Genomic DNA, 21,430 nt, shown 5'->3' with positions numbered 1-21,430 from the left:
TATTTCCTAACGTATAATTCTAACATATCTTAGTACTACCTGCCAATATCTATGGAACTCTTAAAAGGCTGTATCGACACAACACTGAAACTTCCAACTGAAAAACCAAATTTTTTGGTAATCTACAAGCTGGTTTGCCTGTAAGCCGTGAAACAACAAGCTTAAGTGATTTTTTTTTCTGAGTGTAATTAACACATAGTGCTTATGTAATAATGAGCTGATCTGGAGAGAAACAAGTAAATTCAATTAAACTAGATGTTTTCACAACAGTTCCAAGTCAGTGAATTTTAAAACAACTAGTTATTTGACTGATTTCAGCCATGTGTGTACACAAAGCCTGAACTGACCATTCGTTTAAGTGATTGATAAACAGCTTACTGCAATACCCTTCTAAATGATAAGCCATCACCCTCCTCCAGTCACTTTCAATTCCTCTCATAATACTATTTGACCATGTCACACACCTGCTTAAAGTTCTCAAACAATTTATTCTTGCCTATCAAATAAAGTCTGAGGCTTTCATTATGTCATTCTGCCCAAATGGAATATTTTCACTACTCTTCTCAATCTCTCCAGACTGTAGATTTTCCTCAAGCTCTAGTCTCTTAACTCCTCTACAAAGCCATCAACAAATACTACAGGCTACACTAAGTTTCACCTCTCTGAATTTGTATTGCACTTGAAGTCTAAAGCACATAAGGATAACATTTAAAATGTCAAAATTATTGCTTTGCACCTTTCAGAGTACCTAGCAAATAATCTAGCACATAGCAGACAGTTCATGAATACTTGTAAACTTGCCTCATTGACTTTTTCAATTGGACTAAGAATATACCTAAGGCATAATAGCAACCTTCCAAATTATACTTTATTGAGTAAATTAACAGGGAAAAGTTCTTTTCCTGTGTCTTTAATTCTCTACTGGCTCATTAATTTGTATAAATATGCCATAGTTGTAGGCACTGTTCTATTACTGAAGACATACTAGAACAGAGTCAATCAGTATTGGTCCTGAATATGATAAGTTTCTGGAAAGGGAGTATGGCTTACATCCAATACCAGCCATCACCTCCAGTCAACTTCTACCAAAAAGATGTTCCTTACTGAATATCATGTTCATGACTAGAAAACATCCAGAAGGACAAAGGTTGCTAAAGCTGGAGTTGTCAGTGACACAACCGACATTGAGTGTCTGTCATTACAGATTCGTTTACAGGGTGAAAATGGTTCTTCTTCACATTATCTAGACCATCAAAAGAAACCTTCTCTATTAATTTGCATAACCTCTAGTTAACAAAATTATACAGACTCTTACAACCATTATGAGGATGGAAGAGACACAGGAAGAGAAGGCAGGAAAGAACAGAATGGAAAATGATGGGTTTTGCATATTAAACATAAATGTGTAGAAAGTTGGATTTTTGCCATATTTTCTCTGGCTCTATTAATAGTCACTACACTCCTGATTCAAAACAAAATCATTAAACACTAATACAGAAACATGTATATGCAGATCTGAGACATTATTTTATTTGTAAGATGTCTTCTCCATAGGAAGCCTAAATTTACTTTACTATGCTGCATGAAATAAAAAATTGGAAAAAGAAAAATTCATCTTAAATGCAGCACAATGACAGGTAATGTTCCTTGATGTGGTGAGACTCCCATGGATACAGGTAAGGGGAAGAGCAGAGATCCTTTTAATGACAGTTGGAAGACAAATGCTAAACTGCTTTCTGCTCAACTTCTGAAAGCCTTGTGGCATGAGGCCCACAGTTCAGGAAGAACATTATGCTAACTTCTTAACCTTACTTCAGTGGAGAACTCAGGCAGTGAAAATTACATGGACGTTTCTTTTGGAAAACGTTTTGTCTTCTCTCTGTTCACTATATAGTTTATCACTGCCATGACTAATAAATTAGTCACATTTTCAAGCCATCATGGTTGGCCTGAATTACTTTCTAGGTTCTTTCAACAGTCACAATTCTTGGCATTGAAGAGAAAATAATGTTAGTAAAAAATAACTCAAATGATTTGGTGCTGATGATACTTGGGTTTTTCATATGTGGTATATATTGAGCTAAAGCATGTTTTTAAAATGCATATGAATATATAATATAGTACTGTAAGCAGAATAATGAGCAGTACCTCATTTTTTATACCCTATTTGTTAGTGAGTAGACACTAATTATATATACTGCTTTAAGTAAAAAAAAAAAATGCATTGTCTCTTTTTATTTATACTTGGTAACTGTAAAACATCATGACCTTCTTAGAAAACAACATGTAAGTTCAAATGAAACAATTTTAAGAATACCTGTGTTCACACTAGAAAGTGATTGCTTGCAAGATTTTACTATATAACCAAACATTATTATTACTAATAATAACTACTCTGTCCATTGTGCTCCATTTTCTATAAAGTTTTTCTATATATGCTATCATGATTTTTCACCACAAGTGCCTTGGGCAATAAACTAGAAAACAGAGTTCTGGAGAGGTTGTGACTTTCTCACCATCATACTGCTAGTTAGTAATAAAGCCAGCAACTAACATTTAAGGACCCAGTTTCCTAGTCTAATAAATTTAAAGTGTAAAATGAGAGACTAAGGATGTTTGTGCTAGACCATATTGAATACTGAGATACTCAAATTTTAAATTTAATCTTACAAGGAGATTTTTGGAAAAACATGCTCCCAAAAATATTTGGAGGTGAAGGCTGGTATATCATAATGTATCTGTGAAATGACTTATGAATAATTGAGGACAGATAAAGTTGCTTATTAGGTGGTATTTAAAAGGCTGGAACCATAAATTCCTTTTTCTTCATAATCAAATCCTTATAAAGAGTTTGGTTTATGGCTTCATATACAGCATTGTTGTTATGTCATTGAATTTCACCTGCAAAAAACAAACATTTCAGTAGACTCCTAAGAGGGACTTCACAATTAGATTATGAGAAGCAAATGTTCACTCTTTTCAGGATATATTGCCTGACACACTTTCCCACTGATAGGATGGAGCAGCTTTAGGTGACCAAGTAATCTCTTCCATATACTATGTAAAACCTGGATGTAGACAGTAAGGCTACAAAATGGAAAAACTGACTAAATATTTGGCCTAAGTAGCCTGAATAATAGAAAGGACATAAAATCTGGAGGAAAACTGGATGAACTAAAAAAAAAATCACAAAGTTGATTTGAACAAGCAGTCAGCAGTGTCCTGAAATTTATTATCGTAACTGTCAGTTGTGCAATAGCCCATATGAAATGATTTGGTGATTTCAGTCTCATTCCCAATGGGTAAATCTTCACATCATTACAATCATTGTGAAAACAGGAAGCTTGTTTGCACTCTCAGTAGAGAGATCAAGAAACAAATGGGGCACGAAGAACCTATTCACTGGAAGTGGTCCCTCTAGTTGAGTCTGAGGGCACATTTTAGGGACAACAACTTTTCTTTGCATAAACTCCTGAGTATAAATACTCTAACTTCATAAAAGACTCCAGCCTCCATGATTTGGGGCTTAAAAATGACCAAGGGAAAATGGGTCCACTAAAAACAGAATGAGATGGTAAAGCTTATATATGGTAGAACTAGTGAAGCTGGATAATTTGTTTTCTATATTATTTTTTTCCTCCATGTCACTTCCTTCTTGTTAATTCATTAACATGGCATAGAAAACTCTGGATTTGGTGTGAGAAGACCTAGGGGTTAGCCCATGTTTTTCAGTATCCTGCTTATCTAAATATGGACAAGAAATGTCTCTATAAAGTAGACATGGTAAATTTTGCTGTGTGTGTGTGTGATAGGGCGGGTGTTCGGATCCAGTAAGGTAAGTAAAGTACATAGAAAAAGATTCAAGCAAACATTAAGTGACATGCAATGCACTGACTGAAGTGAGAAGCTGCCACTAACTGAATAGACTCAAGAGTGAGATCTCCAAACCCTGGCCATTTTTATTACAATTTTCTAACTTCCACACAAAGTAAGTAAAGAGACCAGAATAAAGTAATCACGATTTTGTGTCAAGGGATATATTTGGAGATTGTTATATCCAGTCAAACCCATTTATACTGCTTTGTAGACATGCTTCTCTGTGTGTGTGTGTGTGTGTATGTGTGTCTGTCATATTGTACCTCCACAGCAAGATATAAGGAACTCATAGCTGTGAGTAAACATGTTTATCAGCATCTATGTCTTTAGGGTTCTGAAGTCTTCCGGAATTGCACATTGTATGTTTTCAAGAGTTACCTAGGGTACTTGCCATTCTACATATATTTCAACCTCAGAGCTTAACACAGGTCCTGGTACATGGTTAGTGCATAGTAAACTTGCTGAATAAATGCAGAAATCACGCTTTGGCTCTGTGTTCCTCAGTCCTTGTACATACTTTCCACTTAGATTTGTTGTCCAAATCAAGATACTTATATTGTCATTGCTTGTATTTACTGTTTGCTGTGTGTGGCCAACACATCCTAGGGTGACATTCAGTAAGTCCTACCCTTGTGTAATACCCTCCCCATGAGTGTGGGCAGAACTTGTAACTTATTTTTAACCAACAGAATATGGCAAAGGCAAAAGGATTTTCCAGTTGTATTAGAGCCCCAGCCAGTTGACTTTGACTTAATCAGAAATTATCTGGGGTGAGCCCGGCCTAATCAAGACAGTCCTTTAAAAGGGGGTTAAAGTCACTCCTGAAATTACAGATTTGAAGCAGCAGAGACCCTCTGTCGCAATTACCAGCTTTGAAGAAACAAGCTGCCATGAATTCTACACCTACAAAGAAATTAATTCTGTCAATAATCTGAGGGAGTTGGAAGTGGATACTTCCCTAGTTGACCTTCCAGATGAGAATAAGCCCAACCGACACCTTGACTGCAGCCTTGTGAGACTGAGCAGAAAAACCACTAAGTCATGAAGTCATGCCCAGACTTTTGACTTAAAGAAACTGTGAGATAATAAATTGGTGTGATTGCAGGCCACTTAGTTTGTGATGCTTTGTTACACAGCCACAGAAAACCAACATCTCGTGTGTGTGTGTGTGTGTAGATCATATTTTTTTTATCCTAGAGGGTAAGCATTTTGAGGGAAGAAGCCACGTCTTTTGTTTTCGTGTCTATCTCAGTGCCTAGAGCCCAGCCAGGTATACCACAGGAGTATTTGCAAGCTGAAATAAATTTTTTCTACTTATGATCACTAGGTATCATATTGTAATTCCCGCTGAAGACGTTTTCTACTGAAAGAGTAAAATGCAATATACTGACTTCTGTTTTGTCACATATTTATCAGCAGAGTGGCAAAAAATAGACACATATGAAAAACTGTAGGAGTTGTATACCTACTTATCAATGCATGAAGCTGAAAAACGACCCCATTCCTTTTACAGATGGCAATAATGTAGGACGAAAAAAAATAACTCAGAAATCCAATTACAATGAACTGACTAACAAACTGGCTGTGGTGGCCACACATGGCTGGTATAAATCAGAGTAATTTTCTTCTTTCTTAATTTGCTGCACAGTCTGGCTTTAGCTTTGCTTTTAAGGGAAATGAGATATTTACTTTATATTTGACCCTCAGATATGTTTACAAGTCTTCATTTTATCTCAATACTAACTACCCTGAACCTACCCTAATCTGCTCATCTAAGATACAATTCTTTCAGTAGCTAAGTTTCTATTCAAAACCTTAGCAATCTTCTTGCCAATCACAAGTCAGTTTCTTAAACTCAGAAACACATAAGAGAAATCTAAATTAAGGTCCCATAGGAACAAGCCAAAAGCTCAGAAAGTCATTTCTTCATTCATGTTTTTTGTTGTTGTTGTTCTCACTCTCTTTTTATGCCTGGCTTAGTCTATTCATTACTATAAAGGGAAACAGTAAGTATGGAAAATAACATAGAAATTCAAATTCTTTATACTGTTTTTTATTATAAAAATCTAGCTGTATATTCTCATTTCAGTTGCAAAACCTATCAAACTTCAAATAGCTTAATATTATTGGATAACATAAAAGGACATGAAATGTTATCAGTGACTTCATGATATTAATGTTGGGGTAGTACCTATCATTACGATAAGATACTGAATGCCTCCCTCATTGGACTAGGTGTTGCTGTAAAATTTAAAGCTTGTGATTTACGTTAAGTGAGGCCTTTATCTCCTTCTTAAAATGCAAACAGCACTGGGAGACTATCCCACTGAGCCTTAGGAGTCATTTATGGTTCCAAATGACTAAGGTTCCTTTTCTTAGAGCAGGCCTTATGTTTTTGAGGGAGAAGGGAGTAGACACAAAGGAAGAGGATAAATGTGAAGTCCCTGGTTGCCTGAAGGGAACAGGAGACATCCACCACTGATACTTGAAAAGTGCACCAGAGAGAGAGGTCTCCATCCAAGCTTGTGGAACAAGCTTCTTGTATTCAAGCCTGAATGCAATGTAGTCTCAGTTATCTGTGTTGCCAACTACTGCTGTGAGTTAAGAGTTCAGTGTCAGATGCATATTCAGGGTTTTCCTCCCCTATTTTAATTAGTCATAAAATGAGTTCAGGTGATCTTACCATTCCTAATACACATGCAAGAGGAAAGAACAAAAAATTACTGTCTTAAATATATAGGACAGTTGAAGAAGTTGATTCTGAAAATTTTATGACAGGAGGAAAATAATTCCACAAATTCGTCTTACAGACCACCTCTCTCACGCTATGGGCTTCTTCACATTTAGAAAATGCAAGGGTGTATACCTTCTAGGGAATAAAATGGACTTGGAAGGTCAGTGATGAGCTAAAAAGCTTATTACCACTCCAGTCCCTTTTCCTGAAATGCTTTCCCTGAACATCCCGTAATTAACTATACTATATCATATAATCCCTCAGATATACTATAGATTTCACACCTTTGTGCTTTTACTTTAATATATTTACTATGATGCACTTTCCTATCTTTTCTGACAACCAAATTCCTAGTCATTTTCTAAAATCATTACCTTTCAGTAGTATATTCCCAGATGTAAGCCATAAGATATAGTAAGATGCTTTCTTGCCTGTGATTCCAAATCACTTCATATGTACCTCTATTACTGTCCTTATTAAATTATATTGTAGGGATTATTTTGCTTGTTTATTTTTATATCTATTATATCCCAACTTCCTCACTGTGAAGCAGTGAGGGCAAAATTATTTTCTATCAATCTTTACACACACCAGTTGCCCGCCAACTCACCACAGAGTCTATCACAGTTCTTAGCATGTAATGTGTGCTCAATTTATTTTGGCTGGATTGGATTGGAAAGTTAATATGAAAGGTCCAAAAAAAAATAAAATTTAACCGAAGTAACATCTTTGTGTCAAACAAGGACTTGCTTGACACAAATGACATCCCCAGATCTAAAGACCCAGAGAAAGTATTTTTCATTGTAATATTCAATTTAGGGGATCTAGAGGAATAATTTCAGAGGAGGTGCTGTGGTCTGAATGATTGTGTTCCCTGCCCCCACTTTAAATTCACATGTTAAAATCCTAACACTCAGTGCGATAGTATTAGGAGGCAGAGCCTTTAGGAAGTGACTAGGTCATGAGGGCAGAGTTCTCATAAATAGCATTAGTGCCCTTATAAAAGAGTCCCTAGAGAGATCCTCACCTCTTCCAGCATGTGAGAATACAATGAGAAGTCACTGTCTATGAACCAGAAAGCTGGCTCTTTATGAACCAGGAAGTCAGCCCTCACTAGACACTGAATGTGCCAGTGCCTTGGCCTTGGAATTCCCAGCCTCCAGAATGGTGAGAAATAATTTTCTATTGTTTATAAGCCACATAGTTTATCGTCTATTTGTTACAGCAATCCAAACAGACAAAGACAGGAAGCCTCAATATACCATAAAAAGAGGCTACCTTTTTTCATACTTCAAGTTCTTTCAACCCAGGTGACAAATGATTGTAATCTAATCCAAATCAACTGATAATTTTACATACTTCAGAATATAACAGATTCCATGAAGAAAATAGAAGTAGAAGGCATAGCTCCTGTATTCAAGATTCTTGCAATCTAGTTGGAGAGACAATTTCAGTGCACAAGAAAATACTTAGATCACTAGATAAAAATAATTAGACAAGCATAATTATGCAGCATAAACATGCTACATACTGCATTCTGACTATAAAAATGCTGTAGGGACTTTTAAAAATAGAAAGTCAAGTTGAAATCATGAACCTTGGAATGTTTCATGGGCCTTAAAGAATCGAAAGAACCTAATACTGCCAAGAACATGGAAAGAGAGGTGGCCTGAGACTTTAAAACATCTCAAAGAATTCTAGAGCATGCAAGGAAACAGAGATTTCAACCTCAACCCCTCGTTTTAAATGAGAAGAAACAAACCCAGATAGAGCAATTGACTTTCCAAGGTCCCACGGTAAATGTGGGTGAATGTGGGCAGTCCTGAATTGTTCCTGTCACCTCAAGTTGTCTCCCACAGCCTTGCTTAAATTACATAGAAGCTGTTGTTTATTTTCCATCTATGTGGGGGAAGAAGAGCTCAGATGCATAATTTCTCACTAGGAAAAACGTCCTGCTAAAATATTGTCTAGACCAATTTTTTTTAAAAAGGAACTGGAAATGTTGGCGGTGTAACCATAAAACCTTGAGTAAATCTACTGAATTTGAAAAACAGCAGAAAATGACTTCTGGAGAGAGGGAGGCGTGAAACTAGAATAACATATCTATTATAGACTTTGTGTTATAAAGATGTGAGTTACGTCATCATATACACAGGGAATAGGATTTCCCCTGAAATATAGTTAAGCTTATTTTATGAATGAATTATACTCTTTTTAAAAATTGGCTAATTTTTTTTTAAAAAAATGGCACTGCCAAGCAAAGACTACACTAATATTGGCTATCTTGACAAAAAAGCAGAAAAGTTTCTTCCTTTTTACATGCTAATCCTTGACATGCAGAACCAATTTTAATTTATGTTCTGGCAGCATCTCAGCTTCAAGAAACTGAGGGTGCCAACATCTGGCTTGATAAACCACATAGTTGTAAGCAAGCTTATAAATTAAATTATTTAAGTATCCCCATTTAATTTTTGATGTCTCTAAGGACAGGATGACAGACTGAAATGTGTCAAAGAAACCAGCTTAAGCTCGTCTCAATCACGACACTTAAAGTAATTCAATAATATTCCACATTTTATAAACAGACATGAAAACACATTTCACCCTATCAATATAATTTGTGGTGCCCAAGTAGAATCATGTCATGCTGGCCGGGCGCGGTGGCTCACGCCTGTAATCCCAGCACTTTGGGAGACCAAGGCGGGTGGATCACGAGGTCAAGAGATCGAGACCATCCTGGTCAACATGGTGAAACTCCATCTCTACTAAAAATACAAAAATTAGCTGGGCATGGTAGCGCATGCCTGTAGTCCCAGCTACTCGGGAGGCTGAGGCAGGAGAATCGCTTGAACCAGGAAACGGAGGTTGCAGCGAGCCGAGATCGCGCCATTGCACTCCAGCCTGGGTAATGAGAGTGAAACTCCGTCTCAAAAAAAAAAAAAAAAAAAAAAAGTCATGCTATCCCACAAGAAATATAATTTAGCATGAACATAAATTTTGCTTAAAGATTCAATTATTGCCTTAAATATATGACCATGTGGAAAAATCTCAGCATGTTAGGTGCAATCCCCTCAGTTTAACATATTAAAGTGAACAAGGCAAGTCATCAGGAGATTTTTTGTTCTCCTCTTTTAGGACAGCACAGTTGTCACTATCACTGGTGTTTATTCATTAATTCATTCAACATATATTCATTAAATACTTAACTAGTGCTAAGTATAGTATTAGGTCCTGGGAATCCATCGGTGTTAAAGCCAACATAGTCTCCATTGCCATGGAGCTTATTGTCTCACCCTGACTAGATAAAATATCCTGATTGATTGTCCTTTTAAAGCATTGGAACTCATTAATTCTGGGTCAATTTCAGTTCCCTTCCCTCTTGTAGCTCATGAAAGGCAGGTATATATCACTGAGCCTGATGGAAAAAAAAATACATATATATATATATACCTGAAAAGAATATAGATACATCAAAGAGATGAAACACACATGCAAGAAAGATAAACTCAGAACGATTGGGTTCCAAAAGTGCTCATTGTTGCTAGAGGCAGGAGATAAGCTGCGTCTCAATCACAAAACCAAAATACCCTGAATCTCTGTTATGGACAAGGCCACATACTAAGCTTTAGAGGGCGATTAATGAGCAAGATGTTGAAGTGCTAATTAGAGATAAGCTCATGGCAGTGGTATAGAAAATAAGGATGGAAATAAAGGACATTATGAAGCAATGATGGAATCTAATGACTGGTTAGATGTGGAGAGCAAAGTACAAGAAGAAAGAAAAGAAAGCCCCAAGGTTTTAAGCCTGGGTAGCTGGAAGAATGATAGTATCATCAACAGAAACTGGGAATTTGGACAGGGGAACCAACCTCGGAAATATGATGTGCTCACCCTTAGAAACTTGAAGAGTTTCAGCTATCAGCAGAATATCCAAGTGTACACGTGTGGCAAGAGGCTGAAGACATGGGACCATAGTGTAAAAAATATTTTAAAAATCGTTTATATGAGAAATAGCAGTTAGGGTTATAAAGGGAGATGAAATCCTCAAGGATAAAAACATAGAGGGAGAAAAACAAATAATGGATCTCAAGTACATTGACTGTTTGAGTATAGGAAATATGAAATAAACCAGGAAGTAATCTTCATGTTCTTTACTCAAGGAGGCTTCATGGAAAGTAAGCAGCATTAATAGCAGACAAAGAGAAGACAAACTGGTTCATCTCGGAATGGTGATATGGGTAAGCAAAGGATTAGGGCATACCAGAAGATGGAGTTAAATTGATTCACTATATTATGGCCCTTTCTATTGCAAAATATAACTACCATACTCGTACTTTAGTGGGGTCATATTAGAATCCTTTAGTTGAGGTATTCCACAATACAAACATTCTTTGTGTGAGAGTCTAAAATTCACCTGCCATATCTAAAGGTCCAATCCAAGATTCAGATACCTCAATTTAAGAAGTCCTAAATGTGGGTATTCCAACAAGAGAAAACAGATCAGAATTAAGGAAACCAGAATTGTCCTGTTAACAGAATTACTAACAAATGACGACTCAAGGGAATACTAGCTGAATACACTGATACTGGCCTTAGCCCTTACTTACTGTGTAACATTACTCAAATTACTTTAACAGCTCTTGGCCTCAGTGTTCTAAACTTGCAAATTGGAGACGATAACTGTACAACCTTCATAAAGTTACTGTGGAAATTAAATAACACTTTAAAATTATTAGCATAGTACTTGGCATACAGTAATTGCTCATAAGTTGCTAGATCATACACATGCACACACACACAAGTCAGTGGGCAACATGCAAAGAAGTCTACATAAGGAAGAAAGTGGCTTGAAAACTGGTCTACTGTAATTTAAAACAACAACTATGTCAGTCACATAAGATTATCTATGTCCTCGAGAGATGAGCGGAAAGAGCAAGGTTAGCAGTTTTTGCTAAAGACCTACTAAATTTATAAGACAAAAAACACAAACTCAAGAATGAGGTGAGAAAATACACAATGAAGAAAGCATATTCACCCTTTCAGGAATGAGGGAAAAGAGAAGATTCTCGTGTGGTTTGACAAACTGAAAATTTAATATGAGAAAGCATTACTTTAAAAATATTCTATATGCAGTCCTCTTTATAATTTTAGTCTTATCCAAAAATATTATTATTAAATAAGTGATATTATGACACTGGAAGTAACAACCATCAATGCATGCTATGTGGATAGCAAATTATCCGAGGACACTTATTTCTATGATAAAATGACAAGTCACAGAGATTAAAGCAAAATGATAAAACAATCTACTTTGATTTCTATAAGAAATTTGACATGAATTCCATGACATTCTCAAAAGCAATGAGAATAAAGGGCTTATGCTAGAGTTCAGTAACCTCATTATACTAGAGGACCCCAAGAAGTCTGGAACAGTACTAAGGAGGGCCAAGCAGTGGAAAAAGAAAACAAGAAAAGATGTGTAGTGAAAAAATAAGGGGAGGAGACAAAAGGGGTAGAAGGAGGAAAAAAGCAGTACCATAACAATTATGTCCAGTTACTACTGGAGAGGGCTCAGCACAGTGCCTGGCGCAGAGTTAAATGCTGTATATATTTGCTAAAGAAGGAACTTGGTATTCATAGAACTAACAACATGACTTGCTTACCCTTTCTGTAGACATTCACATGCTTGAAGGCAGAAGCTTAGGGCAAATGATTTCTCAAGGTTCTCTGCAGCTTGGTTATTTCATAGTTCTGTTTTCCCTCATTTTAAGAGATTTTACTAGAGGAAAAGCACTGGTGGTATTGTCAACACATCAGAATTCTGTTTTCTACATCATCACATTCCATTTTACCTAAATGTATAACAGGACTATATTTTTCTAATAGCCAGCACTCATTTGGTAGATTTTTTAGAATTTGTGGGCATTATGTACTTCATTTGATACTAAACACATTAACAACTTGTATTATTCTTTAAAAAGCCCATTCATTTGTAAGATAGCTCTGTTAGTAAGCTCTACTGTAAATCATTTGATACACAGAACTCTGTGTTCCCATCAGTAATGAAGTAGGCATTTTTATTCAAATGTTAGCAGGATGTTCAACTCCCAGGATAATGATTAAGGGAAGATCTCCTTTTTCATTCTGCAGACAAAGCAGTTACCATACTTACAGTTTAGGCTCTCAGGGACAAAAATCTTAATGGAGGCCAAGATTTCCTCAGACTTTATGGAAATAACCTTTTAAGAAGTTTTCATTCTATGGTCCCTCTCTGTGGCAATTCTGATTTCTTTTTCCTGGGGTCAGAACATTTTTGACAGGCTTCCCACTCCTTTGCTATTCTTTAATAGTAATGTGATTTCCGCATTTCTCTTTCTAATGAATATCTCATCTGTCTGAAGGAATAACCATTGTGTGTTTACCAAATGACAAAATGACTTACAAAAATGTACTTAACTGAAAATCAGCCTTTCTCAGAATTACTAAAGGATCTTCTTAAAGCTCCTCCCTCTGCCTTTTCAAACTACTATTCAGCAATAAGATGAATAGTAACTTCATGTGTTTTTTTATGATTAAAACTATAAACTTGGTGCAAACTGGTACTCAGCTGGCGCTCACGTTTTACAGCAGGTAGATGTAAGCTTGGATCAGGCATGTACACAAGTGAATCTTTCATTCTGTGTTCATACACCATATACAAATAGTAAAGCATTAATCAGGGTGTTTTTGGACACAGGGTATAAAATTAAACTAAATTATCAAAGGCACTGAAAACTTGTATTATTGATATTAAGTTATTGAAGGTTTACATCATACACCTAAAGGTTTACGTATTATACCCATCCCATTTAACTAGGTGATCATTTTGCAAAGAAGAAGAGAACAAAACCAGTGGTCTATTACACACAATGACATTCAGTCATGTCACTTGAAGTGTGCCTTTTAAAATTAAAGTTCACGTGCAGTAGTACAGATGAGTCTGGGACAACATAAGTAGCTGATGCATTCACAGAAAACAATTATTTAAAGTCATATGAGTTGAACAGATTCATCTGACATATGTCAGACATCTAATGAAAACAGGACAATATTTGAAGGTCACTAATTCAACATCTGTACCATAGAAAAGATCCTTGCTACTTCAGATAGGGTGCCACAAGGCACGGGATTACATTGCCTCTTTGTACATATTTCAGAATTTTTGTCATTGTTTTTTATTTTTCTTTGCCTTTAAAAAAAGTATACATAGTGATTCTCAATATAGTTTGGAACTATGTAAGGCTGAAGAAATAGTGATTTCAAATTTATTAAGGTGAAATCAAGGTCTATGAAAAAGCTGGACTTTGCTTCACCCAAAAGACACATTTCTGCATTCAGCTGTCAGGTTAGCAATATCATGAGGCTGAAATAACACTCTTAAGGAATAACTTCTTCTCGGTGAGATTTCCTAGAAACTACAAGAGCCATTTCTACTAACTCTGATCCCATTTCCTAAGCGTCCAGTGTCGGACTTTTTATTGATATACATGGATGCATTTCAGATCATGGCTTATCTATAAGCACATAGCAAAACCCCAAAGTTTTGCTTTCAGTTTTGTAGTTGTTTTTCTTGCATATTTTTTGTCTGGTGTAAAAGAATAAGTACTAAGGAATGCATCTTATTTTCCTTGAAAGATCAGAGCTAAATGTTACAAGAAACTGAATTGAATCGACAAGTTAAGGTTCTTTATGAACCTTGCAGATGGAAGTGTATGAGTGGCTGTCCTATCTACAGATTACAAGTACATAATCAGTCTCTAAGATGAGCAGCCTTCAAAGGAGAATGAATGATACAGTTAAATGTATCTTTTCGAGGAAGTTTTGGCAGTGAATGACTATAATTGACCATCTTATCATATTTTTGCTCTTCATATTAAGATGATTCTACAGCTTTGTGGGGCTGCAAGTAGACAAGTAAATTGAGAATTTTAATATGCTAGTGTGTGTGTGTGTGTGTGTGTGTGTGTCTGTGTGTCTGTGTGTGTGTATGGATATACTATGTGACAAAAATGACTGATTTACCAGTAAAACCACCCCCTTGCAATAAAATCAAGTCTATCAATTTAACCCTTTTTGTTTAGTATTCACTTTTACTGCTCCTTGACATTCCCCGTATTATTCCTCATCTCACCATTGCATGTAGGTACTTGATCTTATTCTAAGATCTTTGCCTACTTTCAACCTTAGAGAGATAGATTCAGTGAAATATCTGACCATTACTGAAATAAGCTAAAAAAAAAAAAAAAAAGAAAAGAAAAGAAAGAAAGAAAAGAAGAAAAAGGTCAATCTATATGGTATTCTCCTATTCTCCTCTACTTACCCACATGGATATTCTGCCAAACTTTGAATTTCCTTTTTTGTAAGGAAGTAAGGCAGAGAAAGCTAGGTCACACTGGTGTTCAAGGGGAATTTTAAAATGAACATGTTTTGAATTCACTGATGTAGAGTATAAAAAGGATGATTGTCAGCTATGAGCAAATTTAACACTCAAAAATCCTTATAGGATTGATAGCAAATATGCCCATGATAGCTCAATCTAGCCTGGCATGGTGGCTCATGTATATAGTCCCAGCTAGTCAGGAGGCTGAAGCAGGAGGATTGCTTGAGCCCAGGAGTTCAAGGCTGCAGTGGGCAATGATTGTGCCATTCACTTCAGCCTGAGTAATAGCATGAGATCCCATCTCTAAAAATAAAAAATAAAAATTAGCTGCATTTGGACCTATATTTTGCCTACTTCAATTTTGCACAAAGTAGAGTTAATGTCCAACCTGAAATAAGGATGTGATTTTATTTTAATTTAAAAACAAATAAACAAAAACTAATGCCTAAAGTATTTTTTCAGGTACTCACTTAGATGTTCTGTGGGCTCACCAAACTCAACAGGTATAAAATGGAATCCATTATTCTACCTGCTCCCAGAAGTGTACTTTCACTTCCTGAATATGAATGGCACCAAGGCATATAAATAGGGGTGGGCTGGGAGCAGGAGAAGGTAGTAGTAAAAAAGCATAGAATCAAGCTGTCCAGAAGAAAGCCTAGGACCTGATCATAAATCATGTTTAAAGATTTTTAAGGGCCAGGTGCTAAACCCAGTGCTTTGGGAGGCTCAGACAGGAGGATAGTGTGGGGCCACAAGTTCAAGACCAGGCTGGACAACCAAGTGAGACCCCATCTCCACAAAAAAATAATAAAGACTTTTAGCTGCCCTCTGTTGCTAGGGTTGTGAACATTTTCTTTTTCAACTCAGCCTAAACTTGCTTTTAGTAATGCTGAATAGTATCACTATCTGTCTAGCCTTCCAAGCCAGAAACCCTTCCCTTATTCCCATATCTAATAAGCAACCCATGCCTGTCAGTTCTATATAGCATATCTCAAATCTCATGATTCTCAAAGTGTAGTGCCTAGACCAGTGGCATCAGCATCCCCTGGGAACTTGTTAGAGATGTAAATTCTTGGGCCCCACCTCAGACCAACTGAAACAGAAACTCAAGTGTAGGATCCAGTATTTTTTTTCTCAACAACCCTTCCAAGTAATTCTGATGCACACCCAAGTTTGAGAATTACTGTTCAATTCTGTCTCTTTGTTGCTATTACCATTGCTAGCCATCTGCCCCCATCATCTCTTATCTAGCTTTTAGCAACTGTCTCCTAACTAGTTCATATTTGACACCTCCAATCCATCCTCCATGCTGCCACCTGGGTAAGCCTTCTATATCACATAAGTGATTACTGAAGTCTTTCCCTAGTTCCTCCTTCCCTAGAGCAGTGACTATTTATTTACTTATTTTTTTTTAGAGAGAGAGTCTTACTCTGTCTCCCAGACTGGAGTGCAGTGGTGCAACTTTGGTTCACTCCCAGGTTTCTCCTGCCTCAGCCTCCCAAGTAGCTGGGATTACAGGTGTGCGCCACCATGCCTGGCTAATTTTTTTGCATTAGAGACAGGGTTTCATCATGTTAGCCAGGGTGGTTTTCAACCCCTGACTTCAAGAGATCTGCCCAACTCGGCCTCCATAAGTGCTAGAATTACAAGCATGAGCCACCGCGCCTGGCTGAGCAGTGACTTAAACCATGTTCAACCAGGTGTGGTGGCTCATGGCCTGTAATCCCAGCACTTTGGGAGGCCAAAGCAGGATGATCACTTGAGGAGTTGAGACCAATGTGGGCAACATAGTGAGACCCTGTCTCTACTACACACACACACACACACACACACACACACACACACACACACACACATATATATATATATATATATGTAATGAAGTAAAGTATTCCTAGGTGGCAGTTTCAGAGGCTGCCTTTAAGCAAGAAAGAGGTTCAGTGAGCAATAAACTAAACTTTAAATTTCACAAGCAACATTAGAAAACCACTGGCCTACAGGAAGAAAAGAGATGTTCCTTAGTAGGATACAGGCTAGGTTCCCCTAGCCTCTCTCCCTCTGTATCTGTCTCCAGCATACTTCTCTAGCCTTATCTCTTCTCATGCCGACATTCCACATGAGCCTCTACCTGTAAAGACTGATTGCACTTTCTCTAAGAGACTAGGTTATTTGATATTTGTGTGCCACTTATTCTTTTGCTTAGAACATTTTCTCATCCCTATAATTTGCTCATCTGACAATACCAAAATTACCATTCCCTATTCCCCAGCAGTCCGCACTTACGTGCCTGGCCCTAGTATTACCAGCATTACTGCCTCCATGAAGCCTTTCCAGATAATCTGTTTCTCATCCCTCCACCAGATGAAATTCTTTGGCCATCCTTTGTGCCCTTACTGTAGCAATAATAGTGGCAGAAGTAATAGGTAATATCTATTGAGCATATACTTTGTTATATGCCAGGCATTGTGCAAGGTGTTTTATGTATTATTTGCATGCCATTTTAAACGTCACAACTCTATGAGATATAATTATTATTCTCATTTTAGAGGTTAGGAGATTGAGATTTAGAGAGATTATTCTTAACCTACTTGCCCAAGCTGTACAGCCAATATGTGGCCAAATTGGATCGTCTCGTATTTTTAAACCCCAAAGCATACGCACTTACCCTCTACTACAGAATTAAAGAGGGAACACTCAAGCTACAGTATTTTTAAAAAGGAAGAAAAGGAGAAGAGAGGAGAGAAATCATTCTGAGTTGCAAACAAATGTATCTGAGGACTGATCGTGAGCAATAGGCCACTAGCTTGAAACTTCAATTTCACACTATACTTACTACATACCCAACATTTAGATTGTCATGAAACCCATGCCAGGGTAACCTATTAGGATATTAGGGCCTATGTCATTCTTCCTGCTGCAGGTGTTCCATGAAAGAAAAAAATATGTTTTTATTTCTTGCTTATCAACAATCCTTATTCTAGGCATCAATGTGGAGGGATTCGGGACAAGGGGATAGGAGAAGGGAGCACAAGTGGTCCATAGAAGGAGAGGGAAGGAGGACTAAATTCTCTGAAATTGGGAGTGGGAGTGGTAGAATTGCCACGTTTTCCAGGGAACTCACACATTGCTTTAGTTCTGATGGAGGGGCCTGATGTGGATATCTAGAAAAAAATGGTCATTAGTTGGCCAGTTGCAGTGGCTCACGCCTGCAATCCCAGCTCATTGGGAGGCCGAGGCAGGTGGATCACCTGAGGTCAGGAGTTTGAGACCAGCTTGGTCAACATGGTGAAACCCCATTTCTATTAAAAATACAAAAATAAGCTGGGTGTGGTGGTGTGTACAATCCCAGCTACCGGGGAGGCTGAGGCTGGAGGATCGCTTGAACCTGGGAGGTGGAGGTTGCAGTGAGCTGAGATTGTTCCACTGCACTCCAACCTGGGCAATGGAGCAAGACTCTATCTCAAAAAAAAAAAGAAAAAAGAAAAAGTGGTCACTAGATAAATAACCCTGTGCACCAATTTCAGTATGAGGAATGCCTTTCAGCAATCATGGCTAACTGACGACTAGAGATTTCTCCTCAAATTTTCCATACTGAGTAAACCTCAGTTTACTAGTTTGTTCTTGCTGTTGTAATAAATTACCACAAATTTGACAGCATGAAACAACAGACTTATCTTAGATATCTGGAGGTCAAAAGTCTGAAGTGGGTCTTGTAATTACATTGGGCCCACTGAGATAACCAGGACAATCTCCCTGTTTTAAGATCAGCCAATTAGTAACCTTAATTCCACCTGCAATCTTAATTTCTCTTTGTCATGTGACATGCCATATTCACAGGTTTCAGAGATTAGGACACAAACATCTTTGTGAGGGGGCATTCTGCCCACCATAACCAATGATTCCTATAAATTTAAGTGGATAACTATTTTAGATTACAAATATTATTGCCCTAGTCAGTAGGTTTTGATACATGAATCTTTTAAACTTATTTTAAAAATGCCATGAGCAAGTAAATTCATACGAACTCCATACCTACAACACTTGATTATTTTATGGTTTTCTCTCTTCTGCTCCTTCTTCCACTTTTAAAGATGCTTGTAATTACATTACGCCCACCGAGATAACCAGGATAATCTCCCTATTAGATTAGCTCATAAATATCTTTGGCAGGGAGCCATTCTGCCCACCATAACCAATGATTTCTGAAGATTTGAGTGGAAAGCTATTTTAGATTGCACATATCATTGCCCTACTCAGTAGGTTTCGATATATGAATCTTTTAAACTTATAAAAAAATTCCATGAGCAAGTAAATTCATACAAACTCCATACCTACAACACTTGATTATTTCTCTGTGTATAACTCAGTCCCCGACTCTCTACTATGAGGTTATGAGTGAGGACTAAGTTTCATATTAGTTTTTGTTTCCCCAGCACCTAGCACCGTGCCTGGCACACTGTAGAGACTTATAAATGTTTGTCTCCGTTATAAATAAATAAAAAGTGCTTCATCTGGAAAAGAACATTTGTAGAGTTGTTTTTGTAACTTAGTTCAGAGCTGTACATATCTTGAAAAATGAATCTAGTGCTAAAAAAAGAGGGGGAAAAAGCTGAACATACACTATTTAAAAATCAATTTAAAATAGATGTCAGAGGCATTTTTTATTATTTCTAAATTGGATCATTCATCAGTGGAATACAGAGCAAAAGAAAGGGAACCGCTCCCCTTAAACCATATGAATTCTTTCTTATATCTCATTTCAAATCAATAAGGTGAAAGTCTCTTCTAAAATATTATGATTCATGAACTTCATTTACTGCTCATTCTTTTGGTTTCATCAGAATAGTCATCTTAATATAGTACTAGAATTGTTGATATTTTATTGCATTGCCACATCTCATTATTATGTATTAAATGCTATTATTTATGGTCACTACTTAATCTGATGTGAGACAGAAAAATTATTGAAGGCTCGGCACCTCAGGAATAGCATTTTATAGGGACAAAGAACTGACTAGGAAGAGTCAATGGTCCTTCAGCTGCCCCTCAGATCATTAACTCCAAGTGGTTATTTGCTCTCAGGCACTGTCCTGTGCCCAAGTTGTCACTGCTGTGATATGTAGATGAAGGAGAATATATTTTAAATGCTTTAATATGAACTCAATGCTCATGAAGGGTGCCAGATTGAAAGCATTGGAGTCTAAAGTCATCAGGTGAAACCACTTGGATGGTTTCAAGGTACAGAGAAATGCTTGACCTTGAATGACCATCATGCAAGAGGGTAAAAGCATAGTTTGCTGAACTCCAAGAGGCTGACAGAGGAGCAGCACAGCAGCATCCCAAAGTTAAGCATTTTTATCAAGGAGGAGGACTCAAGACTACCAGCTAAACTTTAGCTTGAAACTATTATAATGCCAGTACTGGTACATGTGGAGTGAGTGAGTGATAGTGGTGTTAGAATACAGAATTGCTTTACATCAAGGAAAAATAAATATACTATGACCAACTCACTAAATCACTCAACAAGGAGCAACCTTTTAAAATGGTGTATGTCTTCCAATTGAATCACCGATCTTGATTCCATATTGCATATCTGAGAACAGCCCTGAGTTTTCTAAAAATCGTAGAATGTTTGAATAGAAAGACAGTTAGAGTTATCCAGCCCAGAGTTTTTATAATAGACCTGAGAAAACCAATGCTCAGAGTGGAGAAGTGACCTGAGGAGAAACATATTACTAATATAAGACTGAGAGTAGAGCTCAGGTTTTCTGATTGACAGGCAAGGGCTTTTCTACTATGTCATGTTATCCCTCTAAAAGAGGGAAGCTAGTTGCTCTCTGAAGCTTTTAAATATTTAGGGCCAATTATATTTATAAGTGTGCATTCTTTGGACGTGTCAGGCATTTTCCTCTCCATTCCAATCCATTCATTCACATTAGCTTAGTAAGCCTAACATTTTCCACACATTTAAACTTTCTTAGTGTGAAAAATATCTTGCAATTGGTATTGCACAACTGGTAGACTCAAAATTACCAAACAATTTTCTGATCTTACATTTTTTTTCCTATAGTGATCTGAACTTTTTAGCAATAGGATTCCCTTAAAGACAGTACTTCTGAAAGAAAGGTGAATAGAACTACATGTATAGGCAAAACTGACAAGTCCATTTTAAATTTCTGATACAGACTAATATCCATTAATTGGAGCACAATTTATAACATGCTTAATGAGATATTTGTTTTATATTTTTAGAAGGGCAATGCAAATTCTGAAAGTTTGTACATTTCTCTTTTACATACTCTTAAAAAAGTACAAGTGATGCCAAAGACTTACCACAAATTCAGATCATCCTTTTGACTTTTTTACAGTTTGGAATGAGAATTCACATTTAAGAAATGATG

The 21,430-nt window shown here is 36.9% G+C and overlaps 1 protein-coding gene across 3 annotated transcripts in view; it reads right to left on the bottom strand.

Moving 5' to 3' along the window:
• Positions 1 to 21,430, bottom strand: part of TENM1 (teneurin transmembrane protein 1) — an 832,265-nt gene that overhangs the window by 790,944 nt on the left and 19,891 nt on the right. The window lies entirely within an intron of this gene.

This window comes from Saimiri boliviensis, chromosome X (genome assembly GCF_048565385.1).
Source record: "Saimiri boliviensis isolate mSaiBol1 chromosome X, mSaiBol1.pri, whole genome shotgun sequence".
NCBI lineage: Eukaryota > Metazoa > Chordata > Mammalia > Primates > Cebidae > Saimiri > Saimiri boliviensis.
The sequence above is the reverse complement of the archived record's forward strand: the minus strand, read 5'-3'. Positions and strand labels throughout refer to the sequence as shown.